The following is a 24,775-nucleotide window of genomic DNA, read 5'->3' on the forward strand; positions in this document are numbered from 1 at the left end:
AAAGGAGGCCATGCTGGTGGTACAGATGCCCAGGTGAGAATAGGTGGGATTGGTTGAGGGAAAGGAAGATATTCTCTCTCTCTAATATACCCTCTTCCTCCCGAGGATACAGCAGATCAAAGATGGTGACTATTTCTCCTTGGCAGTCAGTAGTCATTTTCCGGTTGACATCTCCCACTCGTGGGCATGACTATCTGCCCTTGGTCTTTGAAGCTGATATGGATGGAAGAACCATGTGTCTTAGGTAGAGACTAGCAGGGATCTCCATCCTGAACAGCTCTTCTGCTCATGGATGATCAGTCTCTTGTTAGGTCAGATTTTACTTGGACTGCACCAAGCCACATTACTTCGATAGGAGTCTTTCTATTCCACTTGTTGAGAGCCCAAGCTTGCTTGTCATACCTCTAGGGGTAAGGCCAATAATTGGGCTTGCCTAAGAATGGAATCTTAACTGCATATCTCTCAGCTGCAATAGATCTGAGGGAGCTGTCTTGGTTCTCTCATAACTGTTGATATCACAACTTCTCTTAGTAACCTCTTCCTTAGGCTCCATTCACAAGTATCACTACACAGTGGATATGCAATAAAATAACTGCCAGTCTTTCTTTCTTACAGACCCCATGGACTATGAGAGAATCCCCATGGTCTCCACCCCCACCTCAGCTCAGAGGCACAGAACCATTCAAATTTCCTTAGTCTCCCTGCTACCCACAGGAAGATTTCATGTACAAAGATTATATTTGAAAAAGCACACCTCCACCTCCGCCTCACATCTTATTTATCACTAGTACATCTGGCAAATTGGTGTCCCTGATTGCCTTTAGAATTGATTGAAGACCAGATGCCAATGGCTTACACCTGTAATCCTAGTTATTCAGGAGGCTGAAATCTGGGGATCGCAGTTCAAAGCCAGCCAGGGCAGGAAAGTCCATGAGACTCTTATCTCCAATTAACCACCAGAAAAACTGGGCACATTGCCCAGGCCTAGAGTTCAAGCCCCACAACTGAGAAGGAAGGAAGGAAGGAAGGAAGGAAGGAAGGAAGAAAGAAAGAAAGAAAGAAAGAAAGAAAAGAAAGAAAGAAAGAAAGAAAGAAAGAAAGAAAGAAAAGAAAGAAAAGAAAGAAAAGAAAGAAAGAAAGAAAGAAAGAAAGAAAGAAAGAAAAGAAAGAAAAGAAAGAAAGAAAGAAAGAAAGAAAGAAAGAAAGAGAGAAAGAAAGAAAGAGAGAAAGAAAGAAAGAAAGATTGGAAGCTGTATTTGGTCTTGCTAATTTTCATTTTGCTCTGAACAGGATATAAGCTCTACTGCTGGGGGTGGGGTATGGCATAAAAATATCTGAATTAGCAACTCCCACTACCCTATTGCATCTCCAAAGAATCAGGTTTCCATGGTAGGCAATGAAATACAAAAGTGGGTAAGAGATATTCTCGCTGGATTAGAAGAATAGGAATGGGTGTGGGACTAGGTTCAGCCAGTTTCCAGCTGTGTGATTTTGAGTAAGAAGATGGAGCAATGTTTGAAGTTATGACTTTAACTTTAGAAATGAGAAAGGCGGCTGGGATGATTCCCAGAGCTCTTGGAGCACTCACAGCCGATGAATGAACACACACACTGGCATCACCTCACAAGAGACAGAAGCCTCGCTCGCTGCCATAGTTAGTGCCAATGGAAAATAAAGAGCTCACTGCATGTAAGATCATCGTACCCTCTAGGTGTGGCTGCGTGAATGGAATGGCGGATAAAAGAACAAAGAAAAAAGCTATACCAGTGTTGTAGCCTGCTTTCATTCAGCAGAATGGCTGGTGCCTATTTGAAATGGGTTATGTGGACTCTGGGTCAGCATCAGGTAGATGAGGATTCAAACATGCCTTTGGGATTTGGTGGTCTGGAAATCAGGGATGACCTTGGAGGACTAGGTATGAGTTTGAGAGATGACGATGGATGTCAGAAGTCACACTGAGGGATGCAGAGATGAACGAAGCATCTAGAACCGTCAAAATAGTGTCTAAATGAGCATAGCAAAGGCATCTTCTACTGAACACCAACGATGTACTCATCCACACTCATGATTTCACTTTCCAGAGCCCAAGGTCCTTAAGTAAGCAATAAAAATTAGTTGTGATGGTGGTACACTTAGGTTAATCTCTTATGTAGTCAGAGGGCTGTTATTGTGAATAATTAAGACTAGTAAGGTCATTATAGTTTCAAATGATTCAGACCTTAGAAAAACTGGTGACTACAGTTAACATAGAAGAACTCAGACGAAAGAGCTAAAATATAATTTTCTCCAAAGATAATACTTTGCCAGCCCAACGTTTATTTGCGTTACCTCTCTTACCCAGATGAGTCCTGGAAATGCTAAGACTAAAAAAAAAAAATGAGACTTGAAAATAGATCTGTCCTAAAATTCTGGCCTTCATCAAGTGATAGAATGCCCCTGTGTATTAGGATTTTAGATGTTGTTCTGATGGGGGAGAGGACTCTGAAAGAATATAATTAAAATGTTGAGACGTTTCAGAAAGACTCATGGAAGAACATGGTGAAGAGACTCAACGGTCTACTGCTGACTTAGATCACTCAAACCTGTAATGTACTTTATTGGCACTGTGGTACATATACAGACTGAGAATCAGAACGTCTCTTGTTTATTTTCCTTTAGTGTCCCATCTTCTTAAAAGAGTATGAGACCATCTGCTAAACCACCATTTTCAGTAGCACCTGTGGAAAGAAAACACCCTGCTTCTGGAGTGATAGTCACAAGACCTGTCCTTGAAGCAATTCATTCTTCCTGGCCACAGAGATTGGTTTAGAGGTGGACAAATGACCAATCACTACTGAAGGTGGTCTGTGCTGGGCTCTGCTGGGCAGTCTGAGGGAGAAGCCTGCTAATTTTTCAGCAAGACTTACATAGACATGCTGAAGCCTTTTTCCATGATCAAAAACTGAAGCCAAAACAGAACCTTCAAACCTGTAATGCCATCCACTTGGGAAGCAAAGATTAAGGTTGGAGGCAAGCCTATAGGAAAAGAAGTTTGAGGGACCTTAATCTCGCCCAATGGCTGGGTCTGATGGTGGGTATTAGGCTCAGTGACACAGGGAGGTACAAACAGGAGGATCACAGCCCAGGTTGGCCTGAATGAAAAGCAAGACCAAAGGTGGCTCAGTGGTAGAGCGCTTGCCTTACATGCCTGAGGACCTGGGTTTGATTCCTCAGCACCACCTAAGCAAAAAGAAAAAAGCTGGAAGTGGCACTGTAGCTCAAGTGGTAGAGCGCTAGCCTTGAGCTGAAGAGCTGAGGGACAGCGCCCAGGCCCAGAGTTCAGGCCCCAGGATAGGACCCCTCCCCCCCCCCAAAAAAAAAGAAAAGCAAGACCCAACCTTCGGGAAAAAACAAAACAGTGCAATACCAAATAGATAAACACACAGCAGCCAAAATAAAGAGTAGAGTACAAAGATCTTAGTTCCTGGATCAAGGCATTCTGAAAGCCAGAATTTCTATAAACCAATATATTCCTTTGTATGCATAGCCTGCTATGAGCTGGGGTCTCACTCTCTGTTACAGTTGTAAAGAGTTTATTGAGCAAATAGGAAGTAAAGGCCACTCGGGAGAGTGAGCAGCAGGCAGGTCTAAGAAACCAGTGGTCTCTTTTCTATCTCTTGTACTAGTAAAGGGTCTCCAGCAATATGTTCACCTGAAGAATGGCATGCATTGTAACAGGTACTATTTTGAGATGTTCAAAGTCATGGGTTAGTGAATTGATTACACTAGTGAATTGATTACACCTGGAGAGCTACCACTGACAAGGGTATATACATTTTGGAGAAAGAAAAATTTTAGTTTACACTGCATCTAACACAATTCAACTGCCTATAAATGGAAAATAAACATAAGCCCATTGGATTTCATTCTAAGTGACCCTTTCAAAACCTATAAATTTTCTCTGTCTTCTCTAATAATTACAGACAGGTATAATTCAGAAAAGTAGAAGAGCAGCGACCCACATTCCACTTTTATTTAAATTATCAACTGCTGGAAAATGTGATTGCATTGATGATAAGCCTTTGCTGGGGACTGTGCTCATTTGCCGACATTGAGTTTCAGCTCATTTGCACTCTGCGCTTACCTCTTCCTTACCTTAACAGCCGCAGAGCCTCCACATCTGGGTTGAAACTACCAACAAAGAACAGACAACTGCTCCACAGTCACTGAGCAACTGAGATCAAATTGCAAAGACTTCTGAAATTTGTTGGCCACCTGCTCTAATGCTTGCTCTGAGAAAACTGGCCCAATGAGGCCGAACATCGTAAACTACCACTCTGCGTAGCCTGAAGCTTTGGAGTGTGTTTGTATGTCTTGGTTGTAATGAAATGACACATCAGACATGTAAACTGGGTCAAACTGACTAGATTATTAGGCTAAATGTGCATAAAAATGCTTCATCTAAAAGCAACACTATCTAAAACTGGGAAGTAAAGATGCCATGTTCCCACCCCCCAGCCCTGTGTGATTTGGAAAGATGGCTCACCTGAGTAGCTGCCTTCATTTACAAAACCTAAGTGCCACTATGTGATTCTTTTGTTTCTTTTTTAAGTTCTTCCCCCATGGTATAACCCATTTTCACTGTCTTCGATTCTGGTGTTCTGCATGCTGTATATACATTTTTGTAGTTTGGGGAGGGGAAGGGGTATAGAGGAATGCTTAAATGGGATGCAGGCTGACCCATTGTGACAATGAGATATACAGGACACTATGCTGAAAACAAACTTTACAATGTCAGGGGTGGGGGAGGGAGGAGTTGGGGAGATGGGGAGGGAAGTGATGGTGGGGGGAAATCAAAGGAGGAGGTAACAATGCTTGATAGGAAATGGACTCTTACCCGACTCATGTAACTGTAACCTCTCTGTACAGTATCTTTACAATAAAAATATATGATTTTTAACATTAAAAAGCAAAACCAAATTTAAGTGCCCAGAGCTAGCATTTGATAATGTCTCGTGATCTCTTAACCTGGATTGTAGAGTCATGTGCTTCCCAAGGAATGCTATTTGGCATTTTGCAATTAAGCTCTGGAGCCAGTTTGTATTACTCATAGACTTTTGCAAGTCTCTGGTGATTTTCATATTAGAGTGCCAAACTGAGCTGAAATGAACTATTACTTTGACAAATGAAGGCTTACCTCAGAATTTGAATTAAGAGAAAGCTTAGGCTAACAGTTAACCCTAGACTAATATTTATTTTACTAATGTTAGTTTTATCTCACATGGTGCTATTTTATTTCCTCCAGAGAATTGTTTATGCCATTATAAAATTCCAGTGAATGCCACTAAATTCTAGGCATCAGACACACTGCTAATGAACACCATTAACGGCCTATTCAAAAATCAAAGGAAGAATAATTGAAACACACTCAGTGAAAATGAATGAATGGATCCTATGGCTTGCTGCCACATCTTTTCTTTCAGAGGGTGTCCAGTAATGGCTGCCGATGGGAAGCAGTCACAATCCATACTGATGGAAATACATAATCAGCATTAGAGTATCAATTATAAAGCCCTGTCTCTCCTCCCCCACCCTCTCCTACTAGAATTAGAAGCTTGCCATTCAGATCTCCAGCAAAGATTTTTGGAAGCCAGGGTCTTGATCAAAATCAGGTCCCCAGCCCTGTAGACCAATGATAAATTTATTTGGTACATAGCAGAGTCTAGCAGGGACTTGGGAATCAAGTAGATTTAAATCTGAATTCTAGCTCCATCACTCTCTAGCTGTGGACCTTAAGATGCATTATTGTCTCTCTCGCTCTCTATGCTCCATATCTCTTCTTTATTTAAGAACCTAACTTAATATTCCTAAGAATATTGAAGAGAACAAAGGAGGGAACTGTAGGTATAAACGAATGACACGGTACTTGGAACAATTTCGATTCACTCCCTTTCCTTTTCTTCTGGCCCTGCATCAGTCATTCTAGAACCCACTAAGAAAGAAGGCAGTCTAGTGTGGTGGTACATGCCTGAGACAGAGGGACCTGCAAGGGAAAGGCAAGAAGAAGGAGGATGAGTTTGAATTTAGTTTATGCAAATAGTGTGCTTCTATCTCAGAAATGAAATGAGTGGTAGAGTGGTTGCCAAACATGCATGGGAACTGGGTTCAGGTCCTAGTACTAGAACCAATCAAACAAGCAAATAAACAAAACAACCAGGTAACTTACATAGGCGTTTTCTTGGTCCACAGTTCTGGAAGCCAGGAAGTCCCAGAATGTGAAGCCGGCACCGAGAGGGCCTCATGACCATCACATGGTGGGGACAGAGGATATCACACCCTACACTTTTCTCTTTTCTCTGCGGATGACTGAGATCTTCACCAGAAACTGGGTTCCAAGCCAAGAACAGACACCTGGTAAACTACAGTGTCCACTTAAAGCCCAACATTGTAAGCCTTCGTCTACAAGTTGCTTACTGGAAAGACTAGAATTCACTGAGTGCCGGTTATTCACACCTGTAATCCTAGCTATTTAGGAGGCTGAGATCTGAGAATTGTGGTTCAAACCCAGATAAATCTGAGAAATTCATATCTCCAATTAACCAGCAAAAGGTGAAGGTGGAGGGGTGGCTCAAGTAGTAGAGTATCATCTTTGAGTGCAAGAGCCAAATGAGAGCACAAGTCCCTGAGATAAAGCCCAGTGTGGACACACACACACACACACACACACATAACACACACACACACACACACACACACACACACACACACACACACTACAATTTCAGTTATAGTCTTTATACTTAAGATATAGTTGCCATTACACTTCAGTGTAAACGTTAAATAACATTTCTCATGACCATATATTTTTAAAGAATTTGAAGTGACATCTTGGATCACTTTTATTGGGGGACAGGTTGACTAAATGATCATATTCAAACCCCTCAATACATTTCTAGCAGGCTGTAGCTCCTTCTTTTATCCGGCCTCCTCTCTCACCCCACATCTTACCACACCATTCCACTGTATCTCATCATACTCTAGCCTTCCCTCCCTTAGCTAACAGGGTCTTAGGCTAGTGTAATTCTAGTTTTATTTTTAGTTCTGCCGGAAAGATGTGGCACTAGGGGGTCAGAGTCCTTGAGTAAAGAGAGAACTGTTTTCTAAAGGTCACTTGAACGATTTGAAATTACAAATTTTCAACCACAAGGGAATTATTTACACTTTCAGAGCCAAGATTTTCTCCCAGAAAAATGCTATTAGCATGATGGGTTGGTGAAGTCTGAAGGAGATGGCTCTTTAGCTTTTTATTTTGCGTGTATCAGTCTTGAACTCAGGGCCTGGATGCTGTCCTTGAGCTTTTCCACTCAAGGCTAGCATTCTACCACTTGGAGCCACAGCGCCACTTCCAAGGAGCTGGCTTCTTGTGAGGAAGAATATCCCACCCTGAAGTTTTCATGCCCTCTGCTTGTCACAGAACAAGTGTTTCTCCTCTTTGTCATAAGTATTTTTTTTTAAATGTCATACATGGATTTCTGGGTGAGCACTAGATCTTCGTATGTTTGCTGAGGAAAAGCAGATCAGGAAATGAGTAATTCTTAATCACATTCTAACTGCAGAAATACGTCACAATAGAAAAGGAATAATAAAGTCTAAAATTAAATTCTCAAGACCTTACCAATGTAAATGTGGCTTGCTTTATGCACAGTGTATTGCATCTAAATATAAAGACAGATTTGTTTATTTTTAAGTTAAAAGAGATTTCTGAAATCTTGAGTAAGAGAGAAATAAAACTCAAAAATTAAAAAGGCTTTAAGTTAAATAAATCCCTTGCTTGCTGTACAAGCAAGCACTTTGACTTTATTTTGTCATAAAACTTGCCATCGTTAATTAATCATTTGCAAGTTTGCAATTCAGTGGTGTTCTGAACCTTGAATGTTCAGTGGCACTAAATGAATGTGTCTATGCAACCAAACCCCCGATCCTTTTCATCTTGCAAAACTGCAACTTTCTCTCCATTGATAAGTCTAGCTCCAGGAAAATTAGTGTTACTGTCTCAAAAACAAAATAAAAACAAAAGGGCTGAGAGAGTAGTTCAAGTGGTAGAGGAAGTATTCAATCCCTGTTTTAAGATAAAAGAAAAGAAAGGAAATGAATTTATGGACAAGCATTCTTCACTTATTTTGTTTGTATTACTAACTTTTAGCCAAGGCTATTTATGCATTTTCACTTATTGATAAGTCAAATGTAGTCCCTTTCAAAAGGCTACACACTATAGTTTGTGTACAGGAGAGTTTATTAATGTGATATTAGATCCCATCCATTACTTTAAAATCTATGCATTGGTCTTAATTTAGATTACAAAAATTAAAAACAAAACACCAAACCCTCTATAGAAATTTGTTTCTTAAAAAAAGTGTGAAAGTAAAGGGCATAGCTTGAAGACAAAAGTACACACTAAGCCGTTTACCCAGTCTCACCTATATGTCTATCAAACCATTTGGAGAGAAACAAAAATAGGATTTTTCTGCTGAAGATAGAAATCACATAAACAACTCCTGATTCTTACACTTGTACCACGAACTTAATGATGTCCCAATGGTTTTCATTCTGTTTTTGTTTTTTGTTTAACTTTTGTCTTGCCAGATATAATAAAATAACTTATTGCAAAGCAACTCAAAACTATCAGTTACAACAGCAGAACCAAAACCACATTCCAGAGATTTCCACTTGTCCTTAGACTAACAACAGCACCCAGACTACTGGGATTCTGTTTGTAGACTAAACCAGCACCCAGTCCGCTGCGGTTCTGTTTGTAAAGTGCTAGGAAGTCTACCCATAGATGCTCTCTAAGTTTGAAAGAAAGATCATTCTTCAATTTTTCTAACACATTTTACATAAATGATTACATTGTTTCTTGGTCAAAATTCTAGGGTGAATATTTCAGAAAGGTTAATATTTCATCCCAACTTCCAAACGGAGGATAAACATTCATGGTTAAGTGGGTATTTTTTTAAAAATCCACTGATAGAATGCCAGCCAATGAACAAAAGTATCAGGTACTAAGTTTGAGTCCTGGTCTTGGACCGGAAAAAAACAAAACAAAACAAAACAAACAAATCACTCTCGTAGGTGCTATATGATTTCAGACACTAGTGATTCTAAGAAAAGATGAATATCCAAAGAGGAATGTTGAAAATGCATAGCCAAATGAATAAGAAGATTCAGAGTAAATGATGGTGCTAATTGGGATAAGGTTTGAAGTCAGCAAATAAAAACTTGCCATTAAACGATTGAAAGTGAAATGGATACTGGATTTCAAATACATTTAGAATACCCGAAACAACTTAGAGAATACAAAGGTGTGTTCTTAAGTCATTTATGACAGACTCACTTACCTGGATTGACAAGCAAAGCTTAGCAAGGAGCTACATGCTTCCGCCAGGAAAATAAATGATCTTGACTTCTCTCCAGGGGATGCAAAGAATCTAAAAGACAGACATAAAAAGACATAACCCTTGTAAATTTCCATGTCTTAAACATAAGTATGATTACAAAATGGTATGATTTTCATGTGACTTAGCATACAGTACACAATTCAAAGTATTATCCTCCCCCCCAATAAAAAGCAGGAGGGGATATCTCTCTCCTATTTTACTGAGCAAAATGCAAACTATTTGACTTAAAAATGGAACACGGTGTTTAGGACAGTAAAGACCAAGGGAAGGAGTATGTCATACAAAGCAGGACACTGGCACATGAGGAAGAACACATCCCAAGGGCCGACTCAACAGCAAACGCCATGCGCACCACCAACTGCTGCTCCCAATTTGGCGCCTCTGCCTCTGATGCAAGAACTGTATTTAGAGTCACAGCCTGGCTTCCAGGTCAGGGTCCTGGGGTGCAAGTGCTGCCCCCCTGTGCCAGCACCGCGTCAAAAAACATCACCCATGACGTGACATACTAGAAAATCCTCCTGCAAGTTCATTTGGGGAGCGGGACTCAACCCACCTTCTTGGAAGGGTCCTCTTACTCCCTGAGAGTGCACAAACTCACTCTGGAGAGAGGGTGGGTTGTGTCCTGGGGATCCCCTCATGTGCCAGCCTGTCCCTCTCCACCTCCAGGAAGAGCTGGGAGGGGGAGTAATTGAGCCCCTCTAATGGGAGGAAATAGATACAATCTCCTGAGATAAAAGCAGAGCGGGAAAGGGGGCCAGGCTGAAGGCTCTGGATGGAAAAGCCAGTGGGATATATGCTGGAAGGCCTTCCTGTGACCCTAACTATGGAAACTCTTGCTCAAGTGTCTCCATGATTTTTATCCCATCTGAACTTATAATTCAAATAATTACCATATGTACCTATGTGTGTAGAAGCCAAGCAAAATGGAGGGAAGCTACACAGTCATATATGTGTATATAGGTACGTGTGTGTGTGTGCACACACTTGTGCAACTTGTTTCCATTTCTCAAGCAGTCCAGCATGATTTGCAGAAGGTGAGAGGAAAGTCTGGTAAGCCACTCAGGTCTGCAGACTGCTGGTGCCCTGCCCCCACCCCGTCTCCATGGGGACAGCCTCCTGGGGACCAAGTTGGAAGGTTTTCTCTGACTCACTGGTATTAACAAAATCAGCAGACACGTCAGGTGTATCATTATACACATTTAGAGTCTGTCTCCTATCCACAGTTTGCTGTGGGTTTAATATTAAAGCAGGTCACCAATTGCCTAAGACCAAAATTTCCAGACCCCAGCTCAGGGTGTCTACTTCATTTGGGCCGCCTTGGGCTTAGATCTCCATGGCCGACTTCCACCTGGGCTGGACTAATTAATGTATGTCTAAGTGGGACTGCAGTTGGCAGGAAGGCAGGCTTGTCAAAGAGGGATAATCACTGGGAGCAGCATCTGAGCTGTTTTCCTTCCTTGACAACACATAATGTAAGTTCACAGCCTGCAGGCCAAAAGTTGAGATGAGTTTATAATTTGGCTTCCAATCAATCTCTTCTCATTGTCCACCACTAAAATTTCTTTTCTGTCTTCCATCATGCAGGATGGCTTTAGACACCAGGTACTGGCATGGTCTTTAGTGATAGCCTTTCATGAGTATGCTTTGCTGTCTTAGTAGAAAAGTGGGAGAGGGAAGGACTCTACATACCTAAAGCCACTCTTGTTTTCATAATGAAAACAAATAGACCATTAATGCATACCTCCATATGACCATTAATCTTACTTATTACTCTAGTGATTCGGACAGAAATGTTCAGAATCTTTTCATGAAGACACAAGAATGCACATTTACCCAGCTTGGAGAAACTATAGGATCCCTTGATTTCTTCTTTTTCTACAGAAAGAATTCATTAGTATTCTACTCCATGTTCAGTGCTATGGCACACATCTGCCATTCTAGCTAGGCCTAGATCCGGAGGATCATAGTTCAAGGCCAGCCTGGGAAAAAAGTTCAAAAGTCCCCATGTGGAAGAATAAAATGCTGGGCCTGGAGCCAGAGACAAGGGAAGTGTAACGACAAGGGTTGCAGTTCAGGCACGCTGGGATAAGAAGTGAGACCCTCCCTGGATCACATGATCTCTCTTCATAAGAAATCTCAGGGGCCAAAAAGAAGAAGAAAGCAAAAGGAGCAGGGAAAGCAGTGTCTAGCAAAAGCCAGACCCTGAGTTTAATCTGAACTATTGCCTAAAAATAACAACGATAACAACAAACAAACAAAACCTGAGTTTCTTGGCTCTGGGAAGTGCACATCCTCTAAGCAGTTCTCAGACCTCTAAGGAGGTCTCATCTCTAGCTACTAAGGCTAAAGGAAAAATACCGGGAGGCAGATTCACCCACAAAGCCCACATGGCCAAAAGGGAAGACCATGGTGGAGAATCACAGAAGATGAACGACAGCAGGCTAAGCAGCACAGGCTGTGTTCAACTGGCCACAGCCCTATTAGGAGAAAGGGAAGGAACAGCCACAGTAGCTATCATGGGCCATATACCCATTCCTCACTGCACAGGAACTCACCTGTCCCTCCAATGACACTTAAAGATATGTGCATTGATACTTCCATAGTTATTTTTTACAAATGGAGAAAATGCAGTGCTTTCAAAGCTGACAAGCTAATTCATAGGACAGTAAGCATTGTTTTAAACTTTTAAACAGAAAGTCAGACAGGGAAAAGCAAGCTTTATGCTTCCCACTGTGTGACTGTCTTGTACGCCTAGTCTTTATGTGTCCACCCTTAGTAGCAGGGCTTGAAGGCAGGTGGCTTTGAGAGAGTGGGAGCCATTGAGGCCTAGGGAACACAGGCCTCCTGGATCATGTGATCTCTCTTCAAAAGAAATCTCAGTACCAAAAACATATCCTTGGAAAAGTCTCCTGAATATCCAGGAAAAAGACAGGAAGACAACGTGGTACAAGCAAAACTAAATCCAAGAAGCATCTCAGAAAGTCACCACGGGACATCCCTCAGTTAAACACAGTGTCTCAGGGCGGGACTCTACCCCCTCCCCAGCTGTCTGATGTCCATGTGCTCTTGATAATGTGGCATAGAGACTGGGGATCATGGAAGAGCTGGTGCGGCATCGCACATTTTGGTTGTGGTGAGCAGTGGGTGAAAGGTGGCAGGCTGAGGCCAAGATTAGCTAGGAGAAGTCCATGGAAGTCGTTTATCCAGGTCTTAGGTGGTTTGAATGATGTTAAGTGAAGGAAGTCAGGCCCAGAGAAACAAAAGATCCATGTTTCCCCTTATATGTGGGAGCTAGATTTAGCTTACACACTCATAAGTAGATATGTTGGGTGGAATGCAAGTGTGTAGGAATGTATTAACAAACATGGTAGACTCAAGGGAGATCTCAAATAGTGTAACTCCTTCGAAAGCCAAAATCAAAGTTCAGCAAAATTAAAAACCAGGAAGTGGATACTTGAAAGGGGTGGGGTGGGAGGTCAATGAAGAGGAGAAGAGGGGAAAATGTTGACAAAAATCTAATGCATATCCTACAAAATTAAGAAGAGGGAAGGAAGAAGAGAAGAAGGGAATGATGGGCGAGAATGCTGAAATAATCCATCGTAGGGCAAAATGATTTTTAGTGTGTTAGAATGTGCTTATAAATCTATAAGTAAACACACTGGGTGGTATGCAAGTAATTACAAATAAATTAAGTATAATAGGCTCTATGGAGAGCTCAAATAGTATAATTCTTTACAAAGACTATGTCAAAGCCCAACAAAACAAGCACCAGTAATGGGTAGTTGTAAGGGAGAAGGGGGCCAGGAGAAATGTGTAGATGAACGAAGGCGGAAGGTGGGTAGAATGCAGTTATTAAGTCATTGTGTATGCCACGAAATTGAAAAAATAAGGTTGAAGGTCAAGATGCATTGAACACATAAACTGCTCTATTAAGTGGCAAAAAAATTCAATACATAACTCTAAAAATTAAGAAAAGTGAGGGAAGGGGTAGGTGGGGAGGGGTGGTAACAATGTTGAAAGAGGTGACATTGATCAAGAAGCACTGTATTCATAAACTGTTTTGTTGAAAGGCAACTCCTCTGCACAACTACTTAAACATAATAAAATATTCAAAAAAAGTTTCCGGTGGCTCACACCTGTAATCATAGCTACTCAAGAGGCTGAGATCTGAGGATTGCGGTTCACAGCCAGTCTGGGCAGGAAAGTCTGTGAGACTCTGATCTCCAATAAACCACTCAGAAAACTGGAAGTGGTGCTGTGGCTCAAGTGGTAGAGCGCTAGCCTTGGACTGAAGAGCTGAGAGACAGTGCCCAGGCCCAGAGTTCAAGCCCCACGACCGATTAAAAAAAAAAAAAAAAGTTTCTCTCCACCACCAAAGGTTATTTTTCTGTCATTGAGTAAAATGATAAGCAAGAAAGTCTCTGGGTCCTGATCCAGAAAACATGGATTCATATTAAGTGAGAAGATGATATCTTTTTCCTATTCCTAATCCTTCCATTGAAATAGGTCATCTTTATCCTTATTTTCTCCATTTCAATTTCTCATCCTGGTAACTACAGATCATCTTGGATTTTTTTTAAATGCTATTTTTTAATAGTTTGAATCCTCTTCAAATTATCCACATGACAGAAAGTGAAAATGACTCATATCACCTGCCAGCCACAGATACAAATAATATGCTTTTAGAGCATAAAGAAAGAGTGACTAATTGAGCCTGGAGAGGGTCAGAGTTATAACTAATCTCTTTGAAAGAAATCAGATTGCCTCTGTTTGCCATTGGTTTCAAGGCCAATAGCATGATGCTTTTAAATCAGTTGACAGCAAGGCACCTCCACAAAAAAGAGCTGTTTCCACTACACGGCCTGTAGCACCATTAGGCAATTGTTCATTGTACTGGACTCCCTCTCCCTGTGAATCCTCTGGGCTGGCCCTGTCTGATTAAACACTGCAGCTGCTCAGCTGGGGCTTGAGACCAATCACAGACACTAATGAGGCATGAACAGTGGCTCAGGGAGATCTGTTACACTTAATCCTGTCCAGAACAAGAGGTTTGGCTTTGTTTCTTCAACAAGTGACTAGCAGACGTGCAGCCAGGCCGGAACGTCTAGGAGTTGCCAGTCCCAGATATATAAAATAAATGGTTTGTACTGAACTAGTGCTTCTCCACGCGGGAGGATGACCCCTGACTCCTGCTTCCCCACTTTCGGCTGAGAATCTTTGCACCTGAAGATGGTTGTAGATGAGTACTAGCTACATGAAACAATAGGGAGGCCACAAGAGAGCATGTGGACTTAGATATAAAGACGAGAGAAGAACAGCTTAAATAGCATACAAACTGATAAACATTGAAAAGTTATGGACTTCTTGGTTATAAAGACTACTAGCAGGCTCACGGATGCAGTACAAAGCACCATTCACACAGCAGTTTTTCCAGCACACAGGTAGCTGGCAGAGTTGGGCAAGCACTTCCTAACATGTGGCAAAGTCACCCCCAAAGAAGACACAATGATCAAGAACTGTGCATCTAGGAATCCTATGCTGTATCCCACACAAGAAGAGCAGCCCCAAGACAATGATTTTCATTCCAGCACCTTGCATGGAAGGTACAACATGAAAACACACCGCGTCTAGTCCCAGTTCTGGATTGTAGCTAATTGTGTGACCTTGGACAAATCACTTGCAGAATAAAGTCTGGAACAGATCATTCCCAAGTCACCTCCTTGGACAGAAAATGCACTTCTTTTTTATTATTCTCCATAAAAAAAATCGATCTGCTGCTAGAATCCTTGCAGCATCTTTAAGATCCCTGCATCTATGTCCCTCACTGGTGGGGAGAAGGGGGTTAAATGACTGTGTCCTTCTCTGGCAGCGAATTCTCAGGATGACTGTCCAGAACCCAAGTTTGAGATGCAGAATGGGTAGAGTTTGTTTTCTCTGGCTTCCTCACAATTCTTCCTGGGTACGCGCTACCCACTACATCCTGCCAAGACTCGGCTTCTGAAACTGAGGTGTGATTTAGAAAATTCACAGGGCCGGTGACACTGTGACAGATGGAGAAAATAAGTCTTTTCACTGAACTTGAACAGGCATTTTTAGTTTGAATGCTAATTTTTCTGTTTTCTTCCTTGTCAGATATGGGCATGAGATACTGTGAGGATGGGAAAAGCCTCTGCTAAACTGGACTAGCCACTCAAATAACCCCTCATTATCTTGCAATGGATGACTTTGGCTCTATCCATTTTTTTTTTAGTTTACTTCATGTTATGCTCCTACTGCAAGGAAATTGAGAACATACTGTCCACATTTTTTAAAATGCTGTAACATTAACAGAATAAATATTTCGCCAGGAAAATGAAAACCTTGCATAAATATTTGTATAATTGAATTTACTCCATCAATCCACTTGGGTTAGACTGATGGAAGAATTTATAGTTAGGAAGGGTAGGCGCACACCAGGGTGACAGGAGAGAAATTTTAATCTCAAGCTTCAAATAAATAAACAAGGATATTGCTTGTAGACATCATTAAAAAAAATCTCAGCACACAAAATGTAAATGAGAGTGGTCCATGAAGACTCTCCAATTGCTATGTAGTATTTACTCTGTGTACCAGATAGCAGTGAAATTGAAAATCAGAACAGGAAACATGCATGTCCCATGAATCAATATTTCAGATCATTAAAATGCATTTGCTTTCCATTACCATCTCCAGGTAAGCAAGGTGGAGGAAAAGCAAACCAAGAAAGAGTACAGGAACACCCAGCAAGCAAATGATCTACTGGTACACATATTGCCTGGTACCACAGAGGCAGAACATGTACCACGGTAAGAAGATAAGCTTACCAAGGAGCACGTGAGTGCTATTCTGGTGGCTGATAATGTTCAGTATCTTGGGTTTCCTTTGCAAGTGTAAGTTCATTTTATCCATAGTAGCCCTGAACTGGAAAGAAGCCAAATATCTGATAACAGGTAATCGTAGCAAGTTGATAGATGTAGCAATGTAGGCTCATCTGAGAGCAGTGTGCTAAGTGAAGCAACCCATCCAGAAAAGACAACCTAGTGTATTGGCACTTACATGAAATTCTAAAAAGAATTGTAATATCCAAGGTCAGGGAGAGGGGTAGTATTGGCTTCTAAGGGGTACAAAAGAAATTTTAGGGATGATAGAAATGTTGTGTCTTAGATTTTTGTAAATGGTATCATGAATAATACCTGGATTTTGGTGATTGTTTCAAGTATATATTGTATACATGTGTTAAAACTAATCCTATGTTATACTTTAATGTCACATGTGGGTATCAATTACCCTCCTATAAACTATAAAAATAACTTGAGTAGACAGACAATCAACAATTAGAGGGGGGAAAAGACCTAAAGTAGTGAAGTGTATGAGTAATTAAGACAGCTGTTGGATAAAGAGCTACAGTATAAAATAAGCTAAAGTAGACTCATAATAAGAGATTACCAAAAAAAAAAAATTGATTTACAATCCCAGACACGTCTTTGTAAGTGCCAAAGCACTGTGCCTAGACAATACACAACCAGCACCCTAACACACAAAATAGGGTTCTTATTGTCTTAAGACCTTGGCAGAATAGTTCTTACTACCCTCAGAGGAGCAGTGAAAATAACCACCTCTCATTTATTGCGTTCACATTTATTTCACTGTAAAGCGGGCCCAAATCAAAACGGTCATTTCATACAATTTCACCTAAGGAATCTAAGAAGTAGGTATGGTCACGATGCTCCGTTTTGCAGAAGGGGATCAAGATCTTCCTACCTTCACGTTATACATAGTTCAGACTACAGGTGTGAGCCACTGAACCCAGCAAATTATTGAAATTAAACTTCACTCCTATGCCAGACGTACTGTTCAATGACAGAGCACTTGCCTTGTCTATTAGCTCTTGGAGCTGGGTTCAATCCACAACATTAAAAAATAACAAAAGTAAAAATGAATCCTGGAATGATGTTATCTATTACCACCTGCTGACTCATGCCTCTGATGGCTTAAAGAGAACAGCTACCAGCTAAACTATTTAAAAGATAGTCATTTGCATGGTAGCAGCATCAAAGGCTGCTACCAGCAAGTTATGGAGGTAAAAGAAGATCCAGAACTGGCTTTGGTCATGGACTTACTCACCACCTCTTTGGTAAACTTAGGAGTTTGGACTGCTGCCTTTATAAGACTCCTTCCAGTCTTGTGATTCTTCTGGTCTAGGGGATAATTTCCTGCATTTGCCACTCAGGTTTAACATTCTCTGTGAAGTTAGGCACGGTGGTATACATCTATAATCCCAGCTTTCAGGAGACAGAAGCAATTGAAGAGTTCAAGGCCAGCCTAGATCACATAGGAAAACCCTGTCTCAAAAACATTTGGTTAAAGGTGTGGCTCAAGTGACAGAAAGCTTATCTAGCAAATAACAAAAGTCCCGAGTTCAAACCCTACTGCCACTGAAAAGTAAAATCCTCTATGAGATGAATACATTCCAGATACAAAACTTCCTCTTTCCCCCAAACACGTGGCTCCCTCCTATGGTTATCATCATCACTCGTTATTTTTCAAGAATAGTATATTCTCAAGAAACACCCAACGAGGGCCCAAGGGAAATGACGAGGCCCTCATCCAGTCACTTCCAAGTTCTCCCGGTCAGTCTGAAAATCTTTTATCACTTCAAAACCACTCAATTCCCTACAATCTTCTCTTATTCCCTAACAGCAATTTGAGTTACCACCAACTGGAGTCAACCACTGCCCCTCTCCCTGACCTTGGATATTACAGTTCTTAAAATTTCATATAAGTAACATCATACACTAGGTTGTCTTTTGTGGATGGATGGCTTCATTTGGCAAGCTGCTCTCATAGAGGGGAATGGGGGATACTAGCTGATAGGCTGGGTCGTTAAAGGTAGAAAAATGGTGACTGAGACAAAGGTCATCAAACGGGAAGGGGGTGGAGCTTAGTGACGCAGCACAAAACATCTCTCTTCTTCCCATCTGGATGTGTGAGTTCCAACACTGACACATGGCAAGGCAAAAGGCAAGTCCTCTCACTCTGGCCTCCTGCTTTGAGGTGGGGAAAGCCAATCAGAAAGGTGTCCTTCAGGGTTTGGCCATTGCTTAACCAATCAAAGAAAGATGCACGCCCCTGAGAGGGAGGGAAATAGGGACCTTATCTCTGGCACAGGCTCAAAGTGATGGTGGATACCCAACTCTGGGTTTCCCCTCTCTTCGGAAGAGTCTGTGTTGCTACTTTCTTTTCTTCCCTTTGGCTTTCAAATAAAATAACTGTTTACTTCAAAAATAGATAAACAAGGAAAAATCACTCAGGAATTGACTTGCCTTTCAGGAGGTGAAGAAGAGTCTTGCCACCCTTCAGAGCTCACCCCTTGCTCCCTGCCGAGACATCTGGATGGGAACATAGTATGTGGTGGCTACCACCATCATAGTCCATTTGTTCTCAGTCTTGTTGAGTGTCCAACGTGGCTATTCTTTGCACTAAAGACTCTCTCTCTCTTCCCCCTTTCCCCTGCCTCCTTTTGGAGCCAGTATTGGGGCTTGAAATCAGGAACAGGGTGCTGTCCCTTAAGCTTTTTCTGCTCAAGGCTGATGTTCTACCACTTGAGCCTCAGCCCCATTTCAGGTTTTCTGCTGGTTAATGGGAGAGTAGAATCTCATGGACATTTCTGCATTGGCAGGTTTAGAATCTTAATCCCCAAATCTCAGTTCCTGTGTGGCTAGATTACAGGAGTGAGTTCTTTTGCTCAAGGCTAGAACTCTACCACTTTGAGCCACAGCACTGGTTTTTTGGTGGTTAATTAGAGATAAGAGTTTCAAAAACCTTTACACCCAGGCTGGCTTCAAACCATGATCCTCCAATCTCAACCTCCTGGATGGCTAGGATTATAGGCATGAGCCACCAGTCCCCAGATTTCGTTTTCTCTTTTTAAGTGTGTGTGTGTGTGTGTGTGTGTGTGTGTGTGTGTGTGTGTGTGTGTGTGTGTGTGTGTGTGTGTGTGTGTGTGTGTAGTTACTTTGGTGTTCTGAGAGAGACAGAGAGAGAGAAAGAGAGAGAACACAACTAAATAAGGCTATTGTGAAACATCATCTTGCCATCTAAAAAGCCGTCTGCTCTGCTTTGTCACAAAAAGAACCAAGGGAAAACAGCTGAAAGGACCTTACTCACCATTTTTAACAATAACTCATGAATTTTCATTCCCTATTTTAAGGTTTAGCCAAACTGAAAATTATTTCTGAGAAAAGCACTTCTTACATGTGATAACTTCTTTAACAATGCACGAGTGAGTCAAAGTCATGAAAACTAGGAGTACAGTTTATTTTTCTATTACTTCCCCTATATATTTGCATTCATGTTTTATATACTGTTTCATGAATATGCTTTTCTGTCTCACAATGTATAATTTATGGTTTTGCTTTGATTTTATAGACTCATTATTAAGCAGTCATTATGTTCTCATTACTATCATGAACGAAACAATAAAATAAAACAGATCACCTCCTTACTCTGTAAAACCAGGGATTTGCAGACTTCCCTTCAAACCTTAATCACTGCACAAATACACGTTTTACAAACTTACATTCAGTATGGACACACTAGTTTCTCATTTCTTGCTTGACTTCGCCACATCTCTACCAAGTCCATATATCTATCACTTGAAATAAAGCGATACATCCCCTTGTGCGTGTCCCTAAAATACAGTTTAATTAGCTACCACTCAGTTCATTGTTTCCACACATTATTATAACCCAGTCATGCATTACTAAATGAATAAATCTTGTGTTTCTTTTTTGAGCTATTTTTCCTCAGGCTATGATCTACAACATGGGATCAACAGTTTCTAAACCATAATCAGCTCTGTGATTCTTATTACAAATGGCCAGCTGGGTGTCCAAAATTGGTACTAGCAATTTGCAGTGTCACCAATAAATGGGAGCCTGTCTGTGTCTTTTACCTTTTTTCTTCACAGTCTCGTTGGCACTGGGATTTTGGTGCTTTATTTGTTTTTGGATGATTAAAAAAGATGATGATGAGACATCTTTTAGTTCTTTGCATCTGTCACATGAATGTGTGATACTCTTCCAAAATATATATATATATATATATATATATATAGACATATACATATAGGTGTGTGTGTGTGTGTGTGTGTGTGTGTGTACCCTGATGGCTCACACCTATGATTCTAGCTACCCAGCAGGCTGAGAATTGGGGTTCAAAGCCAGCCTAAGCAGAAAAGTCTGTGAGACTCTTATTTCCAATTAACTACCAAAATGCCTGACGTAGAGGTGTGGCTCAATTGATAGAGTGCCAACCTTGAGGGAAAAAAAGCCACGGAAGAGCATGAGACATTGAATCCAAGCCCCAGTAACCAGAACAACAACACAAAGATTAAATAAATAAAAATAAATAATTAGGTGGATGGCGGTGGCTCATGCCTATAATCCTAACTACTCAGGAGGATGAGTTCTGAGAAGGATCGGGGTTTGAAGCCAGCCTGGGCAAGAAATGAGATCATCTCCAACTCGAAGTTTGATTGTCTCAGGCATTTTCTACAGTGGCAGAAAGCTGACACCAGGACCCCATGATGAGGTCCATTAGAAGGTCAATACAAGAAAATCATGCAAAATTCATGCAGACCCACACAAGCACTGACCAGATCAACACCACTGTCATATAATAAGGGGATTTCCTAGTGCAGGGGTGGGGGGAAACTGTTTATGAATTTAAAGTATTAGTGTATGTGTTTTTTAAGGTGCCCTGAGTTATGAGTGTTGGATTTAAAAAAATAAAATAAAGGCAGCAATGGCCTGGGAGGCTTCAACTCTCCCCAGCTGTTCCTTCTAAGGCTCGCCCAAGGTCATCAGAAGGAGCAAAGGTCTTTCATATAGTTGGTGTGGGCCATGCTAGCCCTAAATCTGTCAGAACTTGGGAGGGAAAGCACCCAATAGGATACCATATTAAGAGAAAAATTAAACAATCTGTTTTTCTAACAGGAAAATCTGAATAGATAAACAACAGAAACTCTCTACTTTAAACTATGGTAAATCCAGGTGCCAGTGGCTCATACCTGTAGTCCTAGCTACCCAGGAGGGAGATCTGAGGATCCTGGTTCAAAGCCAGTGTGGGCAGAAAAGTCCCTGTGAAACTCTTATCTCTAATTAACCACTCAAAAACTGGAAGTGGGATTGTGGCTCTTAGTGGTAGCATGCTAGCTTTGAGCAAAAGAGCTCAGGGACAGTGCCTAGGCCCTGAGTTCAAGCCCAAGGACTGAAAGAAAAGAAAATGTTATAAACAATCTGTGAAAAGATGGAAACTTAGGTAGTTTTTATAGAAATGATCAAAGAGCAATGAGTCTTAGTTCTAGGGAAACTCTAATAGAGAAATTAACAAAAAAGAAACATGTATTTAAGTTTGGGTCACAGGCTAAACTCTACCATAGATTCTTAAGAAAGTCAGCAGATAAAGTAACAAAACTTCTATTCCTCTTTTTTTATTAGCATCAATGAGATGTACACAGGTTTCATTTTGACCTGTCCTTGTGGGTATGCAATGTACCATGATCAGACTCACCTCCTCCATCTCTACCTTCATCCTCTCCTCCCTCAACAACAAAACTTCTACCTCAAGGCCATGATGTGCTATAATGTTTAACAACCTTCTCTCCAGGAAAAGAAAACTTATATGCATATCTATAGTTATGTACCACACTATAGATTTTACTGATATAAGCAATATATAGTATATAGTTTGCAAATAATAAAACATAATATCTCCATCTTGGATCTCAATAGCCAACTGATCTGTTAATTTTTGTCAAATTACATTCATAGAAAACTTGTGGTTGAAATTCATGAGCAAATACACTTGAGCACATATATTGCTAATATTTTATTTTGAGAATAATCGACATATCGTTCACTAAAGATGGCAAGAGCGGCTTTGTTACATCCAATAGTTATTTCTGAACATTAGACTATGTTCCCACATTTGTGTGTTCTTCATGATGTCATGCTGCAGACAGGAGCCACTAGTAACTTTAAACTTCATTTAAGTCTAGACAACATCATAAATCATACCTGATATGTAGTCAATGCTCCCAGAAAGTCACAATAGCCCATTGTGGCCAATTTGAAGCTACAACATGATCACCAATTAGTAAGAGACACTCAGAGACCACGCCCACATACAGCTACACCACTTTCATTGCTGACCATTGTATACATCCCTCTCCATCTCTTCATCCAGATCAATGGTACAGACATGGACTATTTTCTTGAATATGACAAAACACAGATGTTCTTCGGTTTTTAAAGATTCTAAAATATTCATGTTTAGATGCTGTCTGTAACTTCAAAGATTATCTTTATGAAAACTGGGTACAATTTCAAAAGAAGACCTCATCCAGTGTTATGCTTGAAGTAGTTCTTAGTGGCTCATAGGAAATAATCAAACTTTCAGGTATTTTTTAATCTAATGGTTAAATACAGAATTGTTTAAAATACATCGTACAAACTTACAATTAAATAAATATTTCAAACCAACATATTAAATACTCAAGATTCATCATTTCTTATTTATGCCACTACAAATTATTCAAAATAAGTTACATATAAATTTGGGAGGGGGATAAATAGAGCTAAAGTAATGTAAGGTCAATACATTGCCCAGGAAGTGGTGAAAGTTCTAGTTTATATTAGCCTTTAGCAAATTGAGTGGTGTGTCCTCTCTAAGCTTATCCAGATAGAACATGAAAGAAGAGTATAAGGGGCAACAGAGGAGAGGTAAGAAATTGGAAAGATTTTTTTTAAGTCACTTACTTGAAAGTAAGAATGGGAAAAAATTAAATACAGACAGGGGAGATAGGTAGAAATTAAAGAGTAAAATGCAAGATTAAAACCATCATCTGTAATCTCACACATGGCAAACAGAGGCAGATATTCAAGATAATTTCAAGACAAAGATCAGAACACTATACAATTTAACTATGTAATACTCATATCTTAAACAGTACCTTTAAGATGCCCAAATAGTTGACATATCGTTCGTTTTAAATCTTTTTGCTATCTGTCAAATACTTTTAGAGTCTACATTCCATATCTTCTTCTATCTCTATTCGCCATGATCCTTTTCCTCCAGGGAGAGAGATCTCAGATGCTTGCCAGAAGATGCATAAAACCACGTAGAGGGCTGGGAAGGTGGCTCAGTGGTAGAGTGCTTGCCTTGCATGCATGAGGCTCTGGGTTCAATTCCTCAGCATCACATAAGAAAAAAAAGCCAGAAGTGGCATTGTGGCTTTGTGGTAGAGCACTAGCCTTGAGCTGAAGAGCTGAAGGACAGTGCCCAGGCCCAGAGTTCAGGCCCGATGACCAACAAAAAGAAAATAAATAATATAAAACCCACATAGATATATTAGGCTAAAAACTACCCAAATTCACAAGTGTAGGTCTCCCCAAGCTACAGCCTTCTACTGAATGGCTTTCATGTTTTCATGTAAATATCATTTATATTTCATATAAATCATAAAGTAGTTAGAATATGATGAGAAGCATAATACCCAAACTGTAACTTTAAGTTTTAATAAACAACCTACAGCATATTGGGAGTACTTAATGCTAACTGCTGCAACACCCACCCACAAACATCAGTGCCTTCCAACAACAAAGCTTTCATTCTCTTTTGAATCACAGTCTAACAGATTAATTAGTTGAGTTTCAAGTCTCCTCCATTGATGATTCAGATAGGCTGCTTTCATCTTGAGTCTTCACCATCTTTTTGCTTCACTGTCATCATGGTATCTAGCCAGCAGAAGTAGAGAAGCACAAGGAGAAATCTAATCCAAGACTTAACCACTACAGCTTGCAAATGACAAGCCTCAATTCCACTCACATCTTATTGGCTAGAACTAATCCTCAGATCCTCAAAAGCTAAATGAAACCTGAGCTTCAGAGAGGCAACACCTATCTAAGACCACTCAGCTGCCTGTAGGTGGAAATGGCAGATTCAAACCCAGGCTGATCTTTCTTCACAGGGCAGATCTTCCAGATTAAACTTAAGGCTAGCAAAATTGTCCACTGGCATAAAACTGGATTGGACAATTAGAGTTCCTTCCAGCTGTAAAAACGTGTGCTTCTTGTAATGCTATTGACCTGATTCTCATTAGCTTCTCTTCCCATCATCTCCGTGAAGCCCTTCTTTTCAGAACTCAATTTGCTCCAGTAAGTTAACCTAATGCTTCTACGTTTCATTCTCCTCTGAGCATCCCTCTGGGGGATAACAAATTGAATTAGAAGGAAGGAAAAGAGGAAGAGGAAGTGTGCTGC

General features: G+C 40.7%; 1 protein-coding gene across 5 annotated transcripts in view; it reads right to left on the reverse strand.

Moving 5' to 3' along the window:
- The window catches only part of Csgalnact1 (chondroitin sulfate N-acetylgalactosaminyltransferase 1), a 204,184-nt gene that overhangs the window by 97,126 nt on the left and 82,283 nt on the right, over nt 1-24,775 (reverse strand). For all 5 annotated transcript variants that reach the window (XM_070016566.1, XM_070016564.1, XM_070016565.1 and 2 more), the window contains exon 2: nt 9,375-9,464. The gene's annotated coding sequence lies outside the window, so the exon portion shown is untranslated. The remainder of the gene's footprint in view (nt 1-9,374; nt 9,465-24,775) is intronic.

The sequence above is a fragment of the Dipodomys merriami genome, unplaced genomic scaffold (assembly GCF_024711535.1).
Source record: "Dipodomys merriami isolate MVZ:Mamm:240054 unplaced genomic scaffold, mDipMer1.0.p SCAF_12, whole genome shotgun sequence".
Classification (NCBI taxonomy): domain Eukaryota; kingdom Metazoa; phylum Chordata; class Mammalia; order Rodentia; family Heteromyidae; genus Dipodomys; species Dipodomys merriami.